The 18,479-nt window shown below is 33.0% G+C and overlaps 1 long non-coding RNA gene across 1 annotated transcript; it reads right to left on the reverse strand.

Annotated features, from left to right (window-relative positions):
* Positions 1-2,788: 2,788 nt before the first annotated feature.
* LOC149412533 (uncharacterized) lies at positions 2,789-7,792 on the reverse strand. Its single transcript, XR_016304574.1, has 3 exons — positions 7,723-7,792; positions 4,543-4,595; positions 2,789-2,815 (listed from the first exon to the last, which is right to left on the reverse strand). It is a non-coding gene; the product is annotated as an uncharacterized LOC149412533 (long non-coding RNA).
* Between the last annotated feature and the right edge of the window lie 10,687 nt (positions 7,793-18,479).

Consider the following 18,479-nt stretch of genomic DNA (forward strand, 5'->3'; position numbering starts at 1 on the left):
TGTTCCTTTAACACATATCGTGAGATGACTTCATCACAATTACTTTTAGTTTTTCTTCCCAACAATTTATTTATTTCATCCCATGTTTGCTTAGTATTATTGAAACTACGTTTGAATTTATCTTTAAAATAACAATTTTTTCTTTTAGTAATTAATTTGTTGACATTATTTCGCATGTACTTGTATTCATTTTCATAAGTTTTATTACAAGGAGAATTTTTCCATCTTCGAAACAATAAATCCCTTTTTTTTATTAACTCTAAAATATCTGTAGTTATCCATTTTTTGATCGCATGTGGTCTTTTGGTTGGTTTTTCAAAAAATGATACAGTGCTTTTTTCATATAAATTAATGAAATTATTTTTAATTTGATGATACAAAAAGGTACTTTCTTGTGCATTAAGTAAAGAATTCCAATGTATTTCTCGGATGTGACTACCAATATGTTTTTGGGACAAAATTGTTATCTTTTTCATGTTTTTTAATGGTTCTTTTTGCACATCATATTTAATATTAACGGCTGTCATATAGTGATCTGCTATGGAAATCTCGCATACGCACGATGATAGCGAGTCCACTTGTTTAAGACCGTTACTGTACCTAACGTATATATGATCTATGCATGATTGTGTTATGCGCCCGCTAACAATTGCTTCCCGCGTCACACCGTCTATGCATTTGATCAAATAATTGCTTGCAAGAATATTTTCATATGAGTTTACTACAGGATCATTAAAATTCATCAAGTTTATATTAGTGTCCCCAAAGAACAAAACATTGTCTCGAAGGCCTATGAAATCCGTCAGAATAGATTCAATTTCCCTGATAAAAGATAGTTTGTTAAGATTCGGTGGTCGATATATCGCTAATATACTCAAACTTTGTTTATTTGGAAGAGTAATTACACCAAAAACATTTTCAAAATAATTTGATTCTAGTGGTGATTGTTTAAATACCATACTGTTTCTTATATATAGCGATATGCCCCCACCTGATTTATTATTACGACAATAGTTGTAATTTGAATAGCCCGGAATCTCATACATATTAATTTGGTCAGCTTGTATATTAGTTTCGCTAATCATTAAAATATCTATACGCTCCCAACAATTTCTTAAATAAACATGTAAAACATCCCAATTCTTACATAATGATCTGATATTTACATGAATACAAATTAATTCCCCTACATCACTTTTTTAAATATTTATCCACTGTTGTAGATCGTTAGTTCTTAAAAAATCTACTTCATTATCTTCTTCTAGATAATTACTTAAAGCAATATTTTATAAAATAATTAGTTCAAATTCTGTGCTATTAATATGATAATTTATTACAACCTCCCTGGTTACTATACCTAAATATTTATTTGAGTAATGATTGAAAGGTAGGTTTACATATGTCATTTTTATATTTATTTCAATTTGAATGCAGTTTGTAAGAAATATTGGGTAATCTAAAATATTAACAATAATGAATTTCGTCAAAATGAGTACTGCAACACCTCTATTATTATTTTTGTTTATTGTCGTCTGAATATATTTAAAATAAGAGTGCCGCCGCTGATAAGCAATCGGCAGTGACTCATGATTTGTAAATGACTTGTTTAACACTATGCCGTCAGGCTGAATATTTAAATTATTGATTTTAATTAAAATAGTTAATTTATTCTGCATTGTAATCAATTTTTTGTTTGGCAACTTTTAACATATAATTTGTAAACTTACATGCTATACTATTTGGTAGGTGATCCGTAGGGATGTTTCTTTTGATTAGTATCCCAGCAGTTGGCACATTTGGGGGGGCAGTCCAGAGATTTGCATTCCCGGTATTGGTGGTCTCCGGCGCAGTGCATACATCTTGGATCCTTTATTTTATCTAGGCATTTATGTGCAGTATGGCCAAATCTTAGACAATGGTAGCATTGCGTTAAAGGGTAGCAGTCTTCAACATATATCCTCAAGAATCCTAAGTTGACACGTTTTTTTCTTATAAGGTAATCTCTCATGTTTCCATTTGTTTCGACAATTATATTGTGGGACTTATTTCTTTTGTTGTCGGTGATAGCTTTCACCTGAAATATATCAGGATTTTGATCTGTCATTGTTTTAATGTCATCATTTTGGAGTCTTAAGTCTGTTAAAAATTCTTCTTTTGTGTAATTTGTTTGTATTCCTTTGAATATTACACACGGTTTTTTTCTTTGTATTTCTTCTGCCGTAATGTCTTTTTTTGATATTTTGTTTATTTCATTTTTCAGTTTGGTTGCATCTTCTTTTTTAGGGCAAGTTATAATTAATATGTTGTTAGTTATTTTTTTCATGCTGTTTACTCCGATGCCCAGAGCAGATATTTTAATTTTATTTTGTATTGTTTCCTTAAGTTGGTCTTGATTTTGGTTCGTATTTAATGAAGTTATTATAATTGGAAAGTTTTTTTCTTCAATCTCTTCTTGGTGATAGTTGGTTTTTACTGCTGACGCGTACGTTACTCTTTCATTTTTAGTTTTTAGCATTTCCTTCAGCATTGTATTTTTTTCTTTCAGTTTTGCTAGGTCTATCGCCATATGCGAAATATTTTCCATAATAGAGCTCATTTATTTCGAGATTTCTATTTTTGTTTCTTTTGTGATTCTTGATTCATCGAATAATGCGGTCATTTCAGCAATTTCTTTCTTAGCTTTGGATATGTAGTCATGCGGATCAACTTCTTCCTCCATCGCAACGTTTTATTTATCCTGTTTTGTATTCGGGTCTCAACGTGTTAGTGCGACTAACGTACAGTTACACGCGTCCGTTGCCTGCCAGGTTGCAGACTATATGTTTAAAAGAATAATGATAATGTTTAAAAGACAAGGTCTTTTATGCACAGCACAAAGGGTACTTATTATTTTTAAGCGATAATTATTAGCTTGAAACACCTTTACAAATTGAGAAAATCTTCCGAGAAAATATATGCCGCCGACGGGAATTGAACCCACAGCTTTCTGATTTAGCCCAGGCGCTCTACCAATTGCGCTACGTCGGCCAATTGCGCACCAAATTATCAAATGTGTACTGGTATTTTGCATCCAACAATTATTGCGCTACGTCGGCCAATTCCGCACCAAATTATCAAATGTGTACTGGTATTTTGCATCCAACAATTATTGCGCTACGTCAGCCAATTCCGCACCAAATTATCAAATGTGTACTGGTATTTTGCATCCAAAAATTATTGCGCTACGTCGGCCAATTGCGCACCAAATTATCAAATGTGTACTGGTATTTTGCATCCAACAATGATTGCGCTACGTCGGCCAATTCCGCACCAAATTATCAAATGTGTACTGGTATTTTGCATCCAAAAATTATTGCGCTACGTCGGCCAATTGCGCACCAAATTATCAAATGTGTACTGGTATTTTGCATCCAACAATTATTGCGCTACGTCGGCCAATTCCGCACCAAATTATCAAATGTGTACTGGTATTTTGCATCCAACAATTATTGCGCTACGTCGCGCGTCGGCCAATTCCGCACCAAATTATCAAATGTGTACTGGTATTTTGCATCCAACAATTGCGCTACGTCGGCCAATTGCTCACCAAATTATCAAATGTGTACTGGTATTTTGCATCCAACAATTATTGCTTATTAGATTTTTAATAATATCCATATTATCTACTTATATAAAGACGGGTTTCCAGTCATATTACCACAAACGTTGAACCAAATTTTTGTGAAAAAGTGAAACAATGGGGCAAGAATACAATGTTTTTGTTAACAGCTACCGATGAAACACAAAAAACCCATACATAAAACTTAAGGCCCCAACACAATGTTTTTATTTTATCTGATGTTTTGATAACGTTTGGTCGCTGGAGACCCGACTTAACTGATCTATTTATGTTAGATTGTGTTGGTTGAAATTTGGTTTTTCGATCAAACTTACTGTCTATGGTTTAAAAATAATTATAATTACAGGTGAAACAATATAATAAGCAGTAATTGTTGATTGAGGTACTAGTACATATTGAGTTAGAAGGTACGGGTTCAATTGCCGTTGGCGGCATTTATTTTCACTATGGAGATATTTTCAATTTGTATTGATATTTCAGGCGACTAATTATTGTTTATAATTATTCGTTATCCTTTAGGTTAAGCATAAAACTTTGTCTTATAAACATTAGTTTATCATTAAAAAAATATATATTTGGTTTAGTTAGTCATTCTATGATTATAAAGTATTGACATTAATGTAGTTTGGTGTGCAATTTCAATATGACTGACAGTTAAGTTTGTTGCTCTTCTCCAAAGAACAATGATTCCGTATTCTATTATGGGTTAACAAATTATTATATCATCAGATTAAGGATGTCAATTACACGAGTGGACGACGGTTATTTCAACAACGGCTAACTTGAGTTAGCCTACTTCAATTTGGAGCTATCGATGAACACGAGGGGGTGATGTCACGCCACAAAACGAGGGGAAATAAGTAAATAACAAATACACAATTTTCGTAATTACTATGTCCTCTTGTCCCTATTGACAAACCTACCTCACAACTGTCATATAACTGAATAGTAGTAAATACTCTTCCTTACTGCCGTTCTGAAAGTTTAAAAAATCATTTTTTTAAAAAGATAAACTTATGTTTACAAGGCAAGGTTTTTATGCAAAGCACATAAGATAACAAATTATTTAAAACAACAATTGTAAGCCTGAAAAATCTTCAGAGAAAAAATAAATACCGCCAACATTTCAATCCGAAGGATATTTCAATTAATATAGGTGTTTCGGGCTAGTAAATATTGAAGATTTATCTATCGTTTAAATAATATTTATTTATTTAAATACAAACGGCACAATATGTCCATAAACAAATATAAAGTTAAAAGTATAAGGTATAAAGTATACAGCAAAGTTTGGTATTAAAAGATTGATGAATATGGAAAAAACAATGTTTTTTTTTTAAGATTTTAGAATTACGAATAACATTCTAGAATTTTAATTTCTCCTACTACCACTGTTATTAGCCTAGTGTATCAATTTTACAATGGTGGAGAACTAGCTAGGAACTAGCGGAGAACCTACGACGATCTGGACCTCACAGGCACACAGTCACAAAACTTGTCACACCATCTTATTTTGAACAAAGAGCTCTGTAAAAGCTCTGTAGCTCATGACAGAAATGAGGTTGTAAGCTGGAAAAGTTTTGCCGACCTTATAATTCTTCAAAAAAAACAAATTTCATAAAGCCAGAGCTTTTGCCTCCACGGAGAAAAATGAGTATTACTAATTTATTAAGAATACTAATACTGATAATTGATACATCTTGATGAAATTTGGCACACTTGACGATCAAAATAAGAAAAAAATTACCATCTATAATACATCCGATTTCATAACTAAACTCGTATTGTAACATTCCGATTCTGATTGGTAGTTTTTTGTGTTAGCTTTGAAAACCGCGTAAAGTGTTTGTAGTTTTAACTTTATGGCTAAAAGTGTTAAGCTTAAAACTACGAGTAACTTTATTTCAATTTTTTCCACATTTAAAAACTTTTATTCACCCCCTTATTAAAAGACTCGTTTTTGATTTGATACAACTGATAAACAATCAATTACAATACAACTATGGATGTTTATCAGTCGTGTAAAATCTAACACGTTTATTAGTAAAGCCTTTAAAGCGAAAAAAAATCAAATTTAAAAGTATCACCAATGACACGAAAAATAGAGTTAAATTGTGTTTATGCTATGAAGATATAAAAATACAAGCCTTTAGCGTATTTTACTTGAAAATTTGAATTTGATTCATTGAGTAAACGCTAATTCTAGCCCTTCAACTAACTACGGATTTTCGCGGAATGAATGATAAATTGTGCCCGATATTTGTTTTTTCCGCAGAAGATATAGAGATAGATAGAAGTGTTTGTTTTAACTGTAAATATAGTTAGTTAGTAAACTAGTTATATCATGTTTGTAAATATAAATAGTTAGTAAACTAGTTATATCGTTTTTTTTGTATTTCTTTGGCATTCACTATGTAACAATTTCTAGACATTTTTTGTTTTTAATGAGTTTATATTATTCACAATGTACATAAAATTAGAAATCAACAAAAAAATTAATTCAAACATTAATATAGTAAATAAAATAATAGCACCTTGCAAATCACCTCTTTTGACAATGTTCCCCGTTATGTTGACTCCTCCCTCCGTTTCCCTCTCAACCCCCTCCCCCGCCCTCAAATCCCTCCCATCAAAGAACCAAACTAAATAAAACCCCATATTTCTGCACTTAAAAATTTAGTTTTAAAATAGCTAGTTAATGACACGGACGTGTCGAAACCGGTCGCTAATTTTATAAAAAAAATTATACGTAACAAATGTACATTGTGAATAATAAAAACTCATTAAAAACAAAAAATAGTTATATCGTGTTTATAAAAATAGTTAGTTAGTAAGGTAATTATATCATGTTTGTAAATATAGTTAATTAGTAAACTAGTTAAATCATGTTTGCAAATATTTTGCTTGTAGATATTCCGTGTTTTTTTTAACATTTCATGAATTTTCAAACATGATATTCAGTGATTTTTCATGGGTCTGCGCTGGTTTTAGGTAACTATCGAAATTTTTACTGATCAAGTTCTGTTGTTATCTCAGTAGGTACTGAAAAACAACTGGCCCATAATGAAATAATAACAGAACTTGAATTTAACTTTCATATTGGATGAATTATTCAAATTCTGTAGAACAACCCGTCCTTAATCAATTGGATTGGTCTCTCCAGTACCTAAGAGCCGAAATATATTCATGTTAGTTGTCGTCACAAATTTTCTTTCCAATAGTTTAAGGTCACAACTTCACAGATATTCTGCATAGTTTTTTTTAATGTGAATACCGCACAAGAGTCCCAACTGCTCCCAGCGAAGAAGGGAGGGGGAATAAGATAGGAAAGGCAGCGGTGGGAGAGTATCTGACTATCCAGATCTGGTCACCAAACATGGCTAGAGCTATTTCAAACAACGTTTCAATTCTGAATGGTGGTCTTACCCCTGGGCGATATTGAGACTATCTTCAAATCTGGAACGTGCCACAAGTAAACTATATAGTATTTTAAATTAAGGAAATTGTGAAATAACACAAATTCGTCCTATAAAATTTACTTGCGCACCCCGGGATATGAACCCGCGATCTTTTGATTGCTATTCGAGAGGCAGTCAGAGTGAATATTTCCTGCTACCTTTTGAATATTACGAAATCAAGTCGTGGTTTACTATTTAATGAAGCAATTAAACGCCAATTTAAAAGGCGTATTTAAAAAGGACGAATTTATTTAAATTTAAAATGGTGATTAAAATTTATCATTCTTAATAGACAACTCAGGAATACGAGAATAACTTTCTGAAGGGCATTATTTTTCTTGGTTGGTGGAAACCACCAAGATATTAAATACGTGTTGTGTGTATTAATCTGTTATATCGATAGCTGAGTTCAAAGCTGTCACAACTTAACAAATATAATCCGACCTACGGTACAGCTTACTGTATATGAATAATAATTGCAATACCTTTAAAGTTGTCTAAAACAGGCAAGGTTTGATAAGCTCTTCTGGAAAGAAAGAGGTTTATCATTTATAAATTGTTACACAAAGCTTAAGAATTGGCTTTATCAAGGAATTTTAGTATTAATCGATAATGATGAATCAATAATTAATATTAATACTTTACCAAACCCTCGGTACTGATACACTTGCTCGTTTCTCCTTAAACCCTCGGGTAAATTTGTTCGCTTTTGGGAACATTTGGTCTTACAGGAATTTTCGTGTCTTCCTTACGGTCTGCTTTACTCCTTTTTTCGTGGAGAGAAATATGATCTAAACGGTGTTAAAAAGAGAAAAAACCACGCTTTATATTCAAATCTAGAAGCTAACCACAAAATAATTAAAATGTACACCCATGTTAATCCAATGGTTCCGTTTGCGATTTGAGAAAAATTTATGAAACTTTGTGATTTTTTTTATTAATTATTTTTATATGAAATGACCAAAATTGAGGTTAGACATTCCTATGCTTAGAACGACCACGGCTCAGCACCACTATTCGTATTTAGGTGTGAGATGGTACAATATACTGTAGTAGATGAGTAGATGAGTAGATGAGTAATACCTGAGTCACGAGTTAAGACGCACACAGTTTCGTCGCGCGTATTTTGTTAACGAATAATAATAATAAATATGTCTAATAAGCAAAGCATCGCAGTACTGGATGATTGCTACACGCAACTATCGTCAATGAAAACTAAAAATCTCGAACAGGAGCGAATAATTCGGCAATTATCGAATGAAATAATCACTCAAAATAATATCATTTCGCGGCTCGTTACGAGTATTGAAGTCTTTCGGAGTACCTACAGTGCGAATGACAAGGTGATTACAACGCGATCGAAAACAAAAATCAACCAAAATTCAAACTCAGGTGAGAATATTGATACCATCTCTCTCACACCTGCAGTCAGCCAGCCTCGTTTGGCAAACAGCAGTGAACCAGTTACCGTTTCCCCTGCGCCCGCCCCCGCCTCCGAGTCGGTTACACCGGCTGAGAGCAGCGGCGTTAACGTCAAGCAAACCCCCCGCACCGAGCCGCCCTCCTGCCCATTGTTATCATACAGTGCCGCCTTACGCAATAAAAACAAAATTTTAGTCGTAGGAACCAATGACTCGAGTAAGATTAAAGTAATACCCAAACAAAAATTTATTATCGTTTCACGCTTAGATCCCGACACGACGACGGAGGAAGTCATTTCCCATGTCAAAACGAATACAGCTCTCAGCTGTAATGCTGAAAAGTTTATGGCGTTTTCTAAAGAATACTCATCCTTTAAAATAGGAGTCGACGAGCAGAACATAGATTTACTACTAAAAGAAGAACTATGGCCCCGAGGAGTGGTTGTCCGTCATTTTAGATATTATAATAAACGCATTTCAGGTCAAGAAAACGCGAAAAAGCCGACCGAATCAAAATGACTGCTACTATACCAGAACGTGCGAGGACTCAGGTCTAAGATGAATCAATTTCTAGAAAATGTTCTTAACCAAGAACATAAATTCATCGTGATTACGGAGTCTTGGCTAAACGATTCGATATTTAACGCGCAAATTTTCGACAGCAGATACACAGTTTTCCGAAAAGACAGAAGCACTCAACAAACACGAGGTGGTGGACTACTGCTCGCTTTACTAAACGAAGAAAACATGCGAGCCGAACGACTTTCCCATCTGGAAACGGGAGACGAAAATTTATGGGTCAAAGTCACAATTCAAGGCTTATGTTTATTTATTTGTTCTGTTTATATCCCACCCAGTTCAAAAACGCATATTTACACGACTTTTTTCGAAACTTTAATTAGTAACTTAACTTACCTTGTTGATAAAAAAATTTTAGTGATTGGTGATTTTAACATTAATTCTTCACAAAATCCACGTGCAGTGAACACTGAGCTTTTATATGTTATGGAACTTTTTCAATTGAAGCAGTTTAATACAGTACTTAACTCATGTAATCGTACTTTGGATCTAGTATTAAGTAACTTTAGTATGTTTACAAAAAAATCCGATTTCTGTCTTGTTCAAGAAGATAATTATCACCCGACACTTGTGTCAGAAATTAGTCTTGATCATGACAGACCGTTGAAAAGTCGTTGTTTACATTCAGAAAATAACTTTCGTGGTTGGAATTTCCGCAAAGGAGACTTTGAGAAGCTGTACAGCCAATTGCGTGACCACAATTGGCTGGCTATCTTGGAGATCTCCGATGTTGACGAAGCAGTTAAGTACTTCTACGATACCCTATACGCGTATTTTGACAAATGTTTTCTAAGAAAAAAAGCGCCGCGAAATGAAAACTATCCTAGATGGTTTTCGCGTGAGATTATCGGGGACATAAAGACGAAGCTTGTATACCATCGACGGTGGAAACGATCAGGTTTGGATAGTGAACACGAGTTATTCAAATCCTATCGTACAAAAATTAAACATAGCATTTCAATAGCACACAAAAAATATATTGTGGAGGTAGAGAATAATGTTAAACACGATCCAAAGTCATTTTGGAAATATGTTTCTGACAAAAAAAAATGACAGAGGCCTCTTAAATCATATTATTCTGAATGATTGTACTTACAAAGGAACTGACGTACCGGAAGCTTTCGCAAAATATTTCCAATCTGTCTATAATCCAGAAAAAGCTGATTTTGATTCTTACGTACCAGGACAGATTGGATTGACAAAAGCTCAAAACATATCTATAGAAAACGTTAATAACATGGATTTCAGTTTAGCAATAAGAAAATTGAAACCAAAAACATCATTTGGCCCTGATTTCATTCCACCCTTCGTCATTAAGGGTTGTTCTGAACCACTGTCTAATCCACTTCTACATATATTTAATCTTACGATTAAAAACGGAATTTTTCCTAAACTGTGGAAGCTGTCAAAAGTTACCCCTCTACATAAAGATGGTGACAAGTGTCAGGCAACCAATTACCGTCCTATAGCAATTCTTTCCGCACCTGCCAAGTTATTCGAAATAATTATTCATAAATATGTATATGCCAAGGTTGAACCATTCTTGATCGAACAACAACACGGATTTCGACGTGGCCGATCAACCACTACAAACTTGATGGCATATACTGATTACGTGGCGAGAGCGCTCGATAATAATGAGCAAGTTGACACGTCATACCATGACTTTGCGAAAGCTTTCGATAAGGTTGATCACTTAGTGCTCTTAAGTAGGCTTGAAGAAATTGGTTTTTCCGAAAACTTAATTAAACTCTTTGCTAACTATTTAAAAGAAAGGGAACAATTCGTTTCCTATGGTGGTTTTAACTCTAACGCGTATCCTACAAACTCTGGTGTGCCGCAGGGTTCCAATTTAGGACCCTTATTGTTTCTAATTTTTATAAATAATATTCGGGGAAAAATCAAATTCGTCCGTTTTTTACTTTTTGCAGATGATATTAAACTGTTCTTAAGAATAAGATCATTAGAAGACTGTAAAAAGCTCCAGGAAGATATAAATGCAATTATTGACTGGAGTATTGACAGCAAACTCGGTTTCAACTTCCAAAAATGCTCAGTTATGTGTTTTACGAGGTCACAAAAGATCGTATATTTTAATTACAAAATGAAAGATACATCACTAAAGCATACGGTGACTTATAAGGACTTAGGAATTGTGTATGACGCTCGCTTAACATTTCACGCTCACATTGAAAAGATCTGTAAATCAGCTACAAGAATGTTAGGTTTTGTCATACACAATTCAAAGGAACTGACAAACCTTGCAGTCATTAGGCTGCTTTACTTTAGCTTAGTGCGTAGCATTCTCGAGAGTGGATCTCAGGTATGGGGGCCAGAGGACACTGTCTATGTACTAATGGTCGAGAAAATTCAAAAGAAATTTTTACGATACCTCTATATGAGAGAGTTTGGTTTTTACCCATGGCTGTTTCCAACAGCATTTATCTCGGGAATGCTGAATATCTGCAGCCTTAGTTCCAGACGGGACGTCGCATTATTGATGATGGCTTACAAGCTTCTGAATGGTTTAGTATCAATTCCAGACATTCTGTCAAAAATAGGACTTTATGTCCCGGATAATTTCACGAGAGGCCGCCAACACAGGCTTTTAATTCTTCCCAGGTCCAGAACTAACTTACCAATGGTGATGCCCCTGGGAAGACTCACTAGGTTAATTAACTCCCTTCCAGCTAACTTGGATATTTTCCATATGTCCTACAACGACTTTAAGCGCGAAATATTGTATTTGTTTTAACTGTATACTTATGTATAATTTTTTTTCCATATTTTGTTTACCGCTTTTGCATATGTTTTAACTGTATACTTATGTATAAAATTTTCTTCAATAATTTGTTTACCGCTTTTGCAATGTATTGGTTTTTGTACTGTTTTTGCAAATAAATAAAAAAAATAAATAAAAAAAAAAAATAAATATATTATTGTCCAAAAATAAAATTAGTGTAACCGAAACTGTGAATTATGAACAATTCAAAAAGTTAATTAAGTCCCTCGAATTGGATAATGATATATTGTACCCCTAATTTTCTTACACTTACTCAATCTGTAAAAAATATGTATATATTAATTAAATTGTCTTTGAAAAACAATTTTTTAATTTGTTTACCTGATATATTGTACCCTTAATTTCTTTACGCTTACTTAATCTGTAAAAAGATGTATTATTTTAATTATCTTTAAAATCACACTTTTCTAATTTGTGTACCTATGTTAATATTATGTTTGTATTTATATCAAAAGTTTTTGATTATTGTTTAAAAAATCATTAGAACTAAATGTAAATACTCCTCCCATAAACACGAGTTCCTGGAGCTCAACTTATGGAGTAGTAGAATAATAACGAAAAAAATTATATATATAAGTCTGAATATTGTTATCATTTATAATTTTAAATAATTTACAAGTAATAAATTAAATAAAAAATAAAAAAATGTTTCTCACTGTCTATGATATAAAAAAACTATGATTGTGTTTTTTAATTGTTATGTTAGCAGTGCCCTACACTACGTAAAAACAAACGCGAACTCGCTGTGTCAAAATGGTGCGAGAATTGGAAAATTTTCTCGTAAATTATTATTTATGTAAATAATATTAAATATCAATATTTTTCAAAATCGTAAATGCAAAAATTAGTTATTTATTGTCATTAGGATGAATCAAATGATTGTTTATTTTTAAATGCGTGTTAAAAACGGTAGTCGTAGGTAAATATTTACCGAACCGTTTTTAATCACCGTTTAAAACAATTTTTTTTAGTTTTTGGACACGTTCAGAAATATTCCATTTAATTGATTTTTAATTGCAAACGGAAATACTTTACCTTCTGACAGAATACGCCAGAGGCTTTAGGGGGTACATTTTCTTACTAGCTACCTATGTATGCGGAATCGGTGCAGGCAGGTTATTTATTATTTTTTTTTTTTATTAAATTTAATCCAGCAGGACTGGGAGGATAGTGCAATCCCAGTCTGCCATATTACATGAAACGCAGTAAAACAGGGAAACAATAAAATAAAGTAAAAACATTATAAAAATGGAAATAAGATAAAACAAAGAGAAAAAATATTAGGCAGGTACCTAAACATAAAATTAAAATATAAATCAAAAATAAAATAGTCATATAAATAGGTAACACAATAAAAACAATTAGATTAAATTAAATGAAACCGTCCAACAGTGAGGTCGCCGCATCATCTGCATCCATCACTCTGTGGGGAACTGAGCCACTCGAATGCAGCCACAACGATGATGTTGGTTGCCTTTATCACATTAAATTATTTAATGCCTACAAAGGATTTTAAATACGAAATATTTAGTTATTGGCTGACCCTAGCGAAGTGCTGTTTCATTAGTCTGTTATTTGTTTAAATGTATAAATTCGTATATTTTAAAATGGGGGCCTCAGCACGGGTGAACAACCCAGTGAGGCCAACGTTGCTGAATTGAAATGTGAAGTACTGTAGAGTAATGTATCAATAAATAAATGATAAAAAAATTAATATACTAGGTATAAAATTATTACAAATTATTGTCATTTAGATAGTGACGTTACTTTGAACAAAATGTACAATTCTTTATATGATATTTTAAAAATATGTTAATAAAATGCACGATTTATAATTACCTAGGTAGGTAACTAAATACGTAATTACGGATGAAATTTTTATTTTGATTTGACATATTTTTAGGACGCGCGGTCTAACACTGTTCACAGAACTAGAGCAGAAAGTATTATATAAAAAGACTTAGGATTTTTGTGTTTCATTAAAATAAATTGACCCGATTATATTTTTATTTATTTAATTATTTAGGTTGACTTGTACGAACTTAATTAACTAAAATAGATCCAGCAGTTATTTTTTCAATGGTTCCAAATTATATCTGAGTACTACAGAAATAAAATGGTGGAGAGTCTCGATGAAAGTTTTTCAGCGAAGACTCAAACCTTTAATCATTAAAGCCTACTTCACCCCTCAAAAGATGGCGTAGGTGACTAAAATTGTTCGTCGAAGTCTGTTCATTCAACTTGAAATTCGCTAAATATCAGAGATGGCAGTTGAAATAAAAAAAGTCCTTAGGTATATTTTTTTTAGCAACGCCGGATACATATCAGTTAGTCTTTATTCAAAATATTTTTGTGTGTTCCTTTAGACTCAAAAACTACTCCTTAAATATGACTAAAGGAGATAGGGTCCCATAAGCTCAGTTGGTAGAGCAGTTCCCCGGCAAAGCAAGGGTCCTGGGTTCGAGCCCTAGTTGTGACTGTAGGTATTTTTTTCTGATTTTTCTGTTTCAAATTTTCGTTTATGAAACGCTTATATTGCCTTCAATAATTAAATAAAAAAATAATTTAAAGTATTATTTAAAAAAGGAAAATCGTTTTTAAAGGGGTTGATTTCTTTATAAAAAGGTCTTTTTTGAAACCGAGAAGAAATAGGCCTAAAAATTGTCTAAAATTACATAAGTTTTTGTTTTAATATCGTATTTAACTTTTTTTAAATCCAAACATTTACTTTTTAACACATCAATGTTTCACATTAAAAAAAATTGCAAACAAAATATGTATATAAAATTCATATTTTACATAGCTTCTGTGTACTATTTATACTACTCTTCCATTAAAAGCATTAGCTTTGCGAAAAAATAATGGTAAAGTAATATGATGCATTATTTGGTGAAATAATTAAGATATTTTAAATAAAAGATTTATTTTACATCAAAAGTTAAAAATAATAACGATATTAAAATCCATATAAATTGTTGCATTTGGAAAGAAGAAGAAAATATGATGGAGGATAAATAGAATTTTGTAGGATAAATTGTGAAATTTTCAAGTGAAACTAACTAACTAATGTCCTACTTACGAGCCTTTCGGACATGTGACGGTGTAATGTGGAAAAATAAGTTCATGTTTGTGTCTGAATTGAAGAAAAGGTTTTGGCGATGTTTTTTTTAATTGCATTATCAAAACAGGCGGCTGATTTCAAGCGTGATTTTAAAAATTATCGCCATGTACATAAGGAGTTAAGGCCCTAAATGTTTTTCATTTGTAAATTTCATATTATATATTAGTTACTAATAAAGGAATTTTCTTTGTTTCAGGTAAGAATTTCCACTTTCCCGAATTAAGGCTACATACTGCGATGGGTAAGTTTTAAATGTTATAGAATAAATCTACAGTGTTCGTAGGTAACTAACTTAAAAGTGACATTTTTTTTCTATCTTCAATTGTGTAGGTCAGATTTTTCATCCTTCATTGTTGTAAGAGTTTGATGGTGATTTAGTAAGGTGAAAAAGACGTTAAGCGTTATTATAAAACACAAGGAAGACAAATGGCTAATCACAATCTGTTTTGACTGCTGAAACTATTGTGAGTTTTTTATGTCAAGACCACCTGCAGAGAGATTCCAAAACAATTCATATCAAACGATTATTATAATCAGCTATTGTTAATCCAGACAATAAAACGATGGCATCTGTATTAATTGAGCAGGAAATCGACTACTCTCAATGTTCTGGTATTATGAAAGTCTACGTGGAAACAAGTTCCCATCAGACAAACTGTATGGTTATTACAATTGTGTTTTTAATGCTCAATTATTGAGGTCAGTGAAGGTTAGCTTGTCTATGTTTATAAGAAACGAGATACATATACAGTATACACTGGGCGCTTGTCGGTTAATTTGATTGAAAAGGTAAATGTACGTGTTAGCTTAAAAAATGTATGTGATAGTAGGTAAAAAAATGATATGGTAGTATTGGTTATTTTTTACCCATTTTATAGCGAGGATGAGAAGAAAGCTCAAAGGACTATATACATTGCTTTATCCACATATACATACACGTTTCTTTTATTTTCCATCTGTTTGTACGTCAAAATACTCTTCTGACAGTCCTTTCTCAGTACATTACATGATGATATTCGATCCATGTAAGCATCCCTTTCTTATTTTCCCGTTACGTTTGATTTCGCCTTACATTAATTTCGGATCTTCACCGCACTTAAGCTTTGTGAGACTGGTGCATTTTACATAAACTCATGTGTTATTTTTTGCAATAAAATACTAGCGCCGCCATTAAAATTTAGATCTAAACTCACAGTTAAGGATAATGTCGATAATTTGAAGGTTAAAGACAAGTCGTTATCCTTATATGGAACCGAAAATGCCCCTCTGTTTCCTTTATTTTCCTCTGGCCTGATTCAGAATATTACATGAAGTGGTGCATGGTCTTTGAAACGCAATAATCACCACCGCGTTAAAGTAAGGCAACGAACCAGTAGCCCAACATTGTGCTATAAACAAGTACAGGACGAATTAGTATCTTTGTTCATTTATGTGAACAATAAAATCTCTATTCAGTGAAAGCGCAAAGTTAAATTGGGTTTATACCTTTTAGAATTGTAAAGCTCGGTTGATACTGGCATAATCCTGGCAATCACGAAGGTCATAAAACATTTCGGCACGCACAATTCAAAATAAACCTAGAACTGTTCACGAAATGTATCCACAAGCGGCAGCATATGGCGTGTGGATATAACTTATCGGAAGAAACATACGAACTCTTATATTTTTAACAATAAAATCGTAGAAAGGTACCCACTAGCTGCTAGCATGCAGCAATGCGAACAGACGATATAATAGCAGCTCGTCAATATTTTAAATACAATGGTTGTTCAAAAAAATTTCCACAAAAAATGTTAGGCCGGGTTCCCACTATGCCGGACCGGCAGATCTGCCGGAAACCGGACACCGGACAAGAGTGTTCACATTACACCGGAGCCGGAGAGATAATGGGAGGACATCGCTTCAGGATTCCAAAGAAAAGCCAACTTTCCTCACTGTGTTGGAGCAGTAGATGGCAAACATATTAGAATTTTGAAACCAGCCGAGAGTGGTTCTATGTTCTTTAATTACAAGGAATATTATTCTTTTGTATTAATGGAAGTTGTTGATTCAGAGTACCGTTTTATTTTTATAAGTATGGGCTCATATGGCAAGGAATGCGATTCTACTATATTAAAGGATAGTAAATTTTGGCAAAAGATCAATGATGGTACTTTAAATGTACCAAAGCCTAGACCGCTTCATGAAAACTTGCACGAGGAATTACCGTTTAAACTAATAAAAAAAGTGGGTGTGTCAAGCCTACGCAAGACAGAAGTGAAACTTCTAGTTTCAGCTGATGCTTGGCGTGGCGCAGTTCGCTGGTGTCTGAGAGAGAGGAAAGAAGAGAAGAGAGAGAACGTTCGTGAGCGGCTCCCCCACCTCAACAAGGTTTCACTTCAAAAATGCCACAGCCGAGAATCGAACCTCGCTTAACTGATTGAAAGCCAACCACGCTGAGCACCAACTGTAAGCAAAGCCGCATAAATTGATTATATTATGTAGGTTCTGAAAATATGAGAGCTTGTTATGTTTTATAATGTTACCTACATCACACCCAAAATATAATATATTTTTAAAAATAATGTACAATGTACAGAAATAGAATCCCACACAAGATCGCGTAGTGCGCTCTAGCGAACGGATATTTTATCAGAGGGAGATAGTTTTAATTTTTTTTTCTGTAAATTATTACATATTATCAAAATAAATAAATTAATTAAATAAATGTAATACAATTATCATAATATACGGATTAGATAATAATTTTAATCCAACACAATAACGCAAAGCGCGCTCTAGCGGAGTAATGTTTTATCACAGTGAGATAAGTGTTTTTATTATTTTGCAATATTATTTTCTTTTAAAAAATGTTCTGACCTACTAAAAAATAAGATATTGAATGAAAAAGGCGTTAAAAACAAAAAAATAATGTGCGATGGCCGAGAATCGAACTCGGATCAACTGCTTGGAAGGCAACTATGCTGACCATTACACCACCAACGCCAGTTGTCGGGATGAGCTAAGAAGCATTTATATGTTACTTCAAAACTTTGACTAGATCAAATGAACTTTAATCGGTGGTGGGGGTACCCGCATTTTCGTTTCGGTCATGAGTCGGTTTTACTCCGGTCCTCGAAATTGCATGACGCGCGTAAAGAAGTTTCACTTCAATAATAATAATATTTGGCTGATTTATATAGCGCCGTTTTCGTGAGAAATCACCTCAAGGGCGCTGTACAAATATATTTCTTAAATAGTTAATACTAGAACTACTGACTTATCTCTTAGACTTATATCTAGTGACTTACGACTAAGGCCTATAACTACTATATTAACGACATATATACGAGTATTTACATATTTAGCAACTTACAACTAAAATTAATATTAACAATCTAATCTTACTAACGCCAGAAGAAGAAGGAAGTTTTATTATATTAGGGTGTTTTTTTATTGTTAGCTGGATATAGGTATATGTTAAATGAATGAAATTAAT

This window comes from Hesperophylax consimilis, chromosome 23 (genome assembly GCF_061612785.1).
Source record: "Hesperophylax consimilis isolate HC1 chromosome 23, BYU_Hcon_1.0, whole genome shotgun sequence".
In the NCBI taxonomy this organism is placed as follows: domain Eukaryota; kingdom Metazoa; phylum Arthropoda; class Insecta; order Trichoptera; family Limnephilidae; genus Hesperophylax; species Hesperophylax consimilis.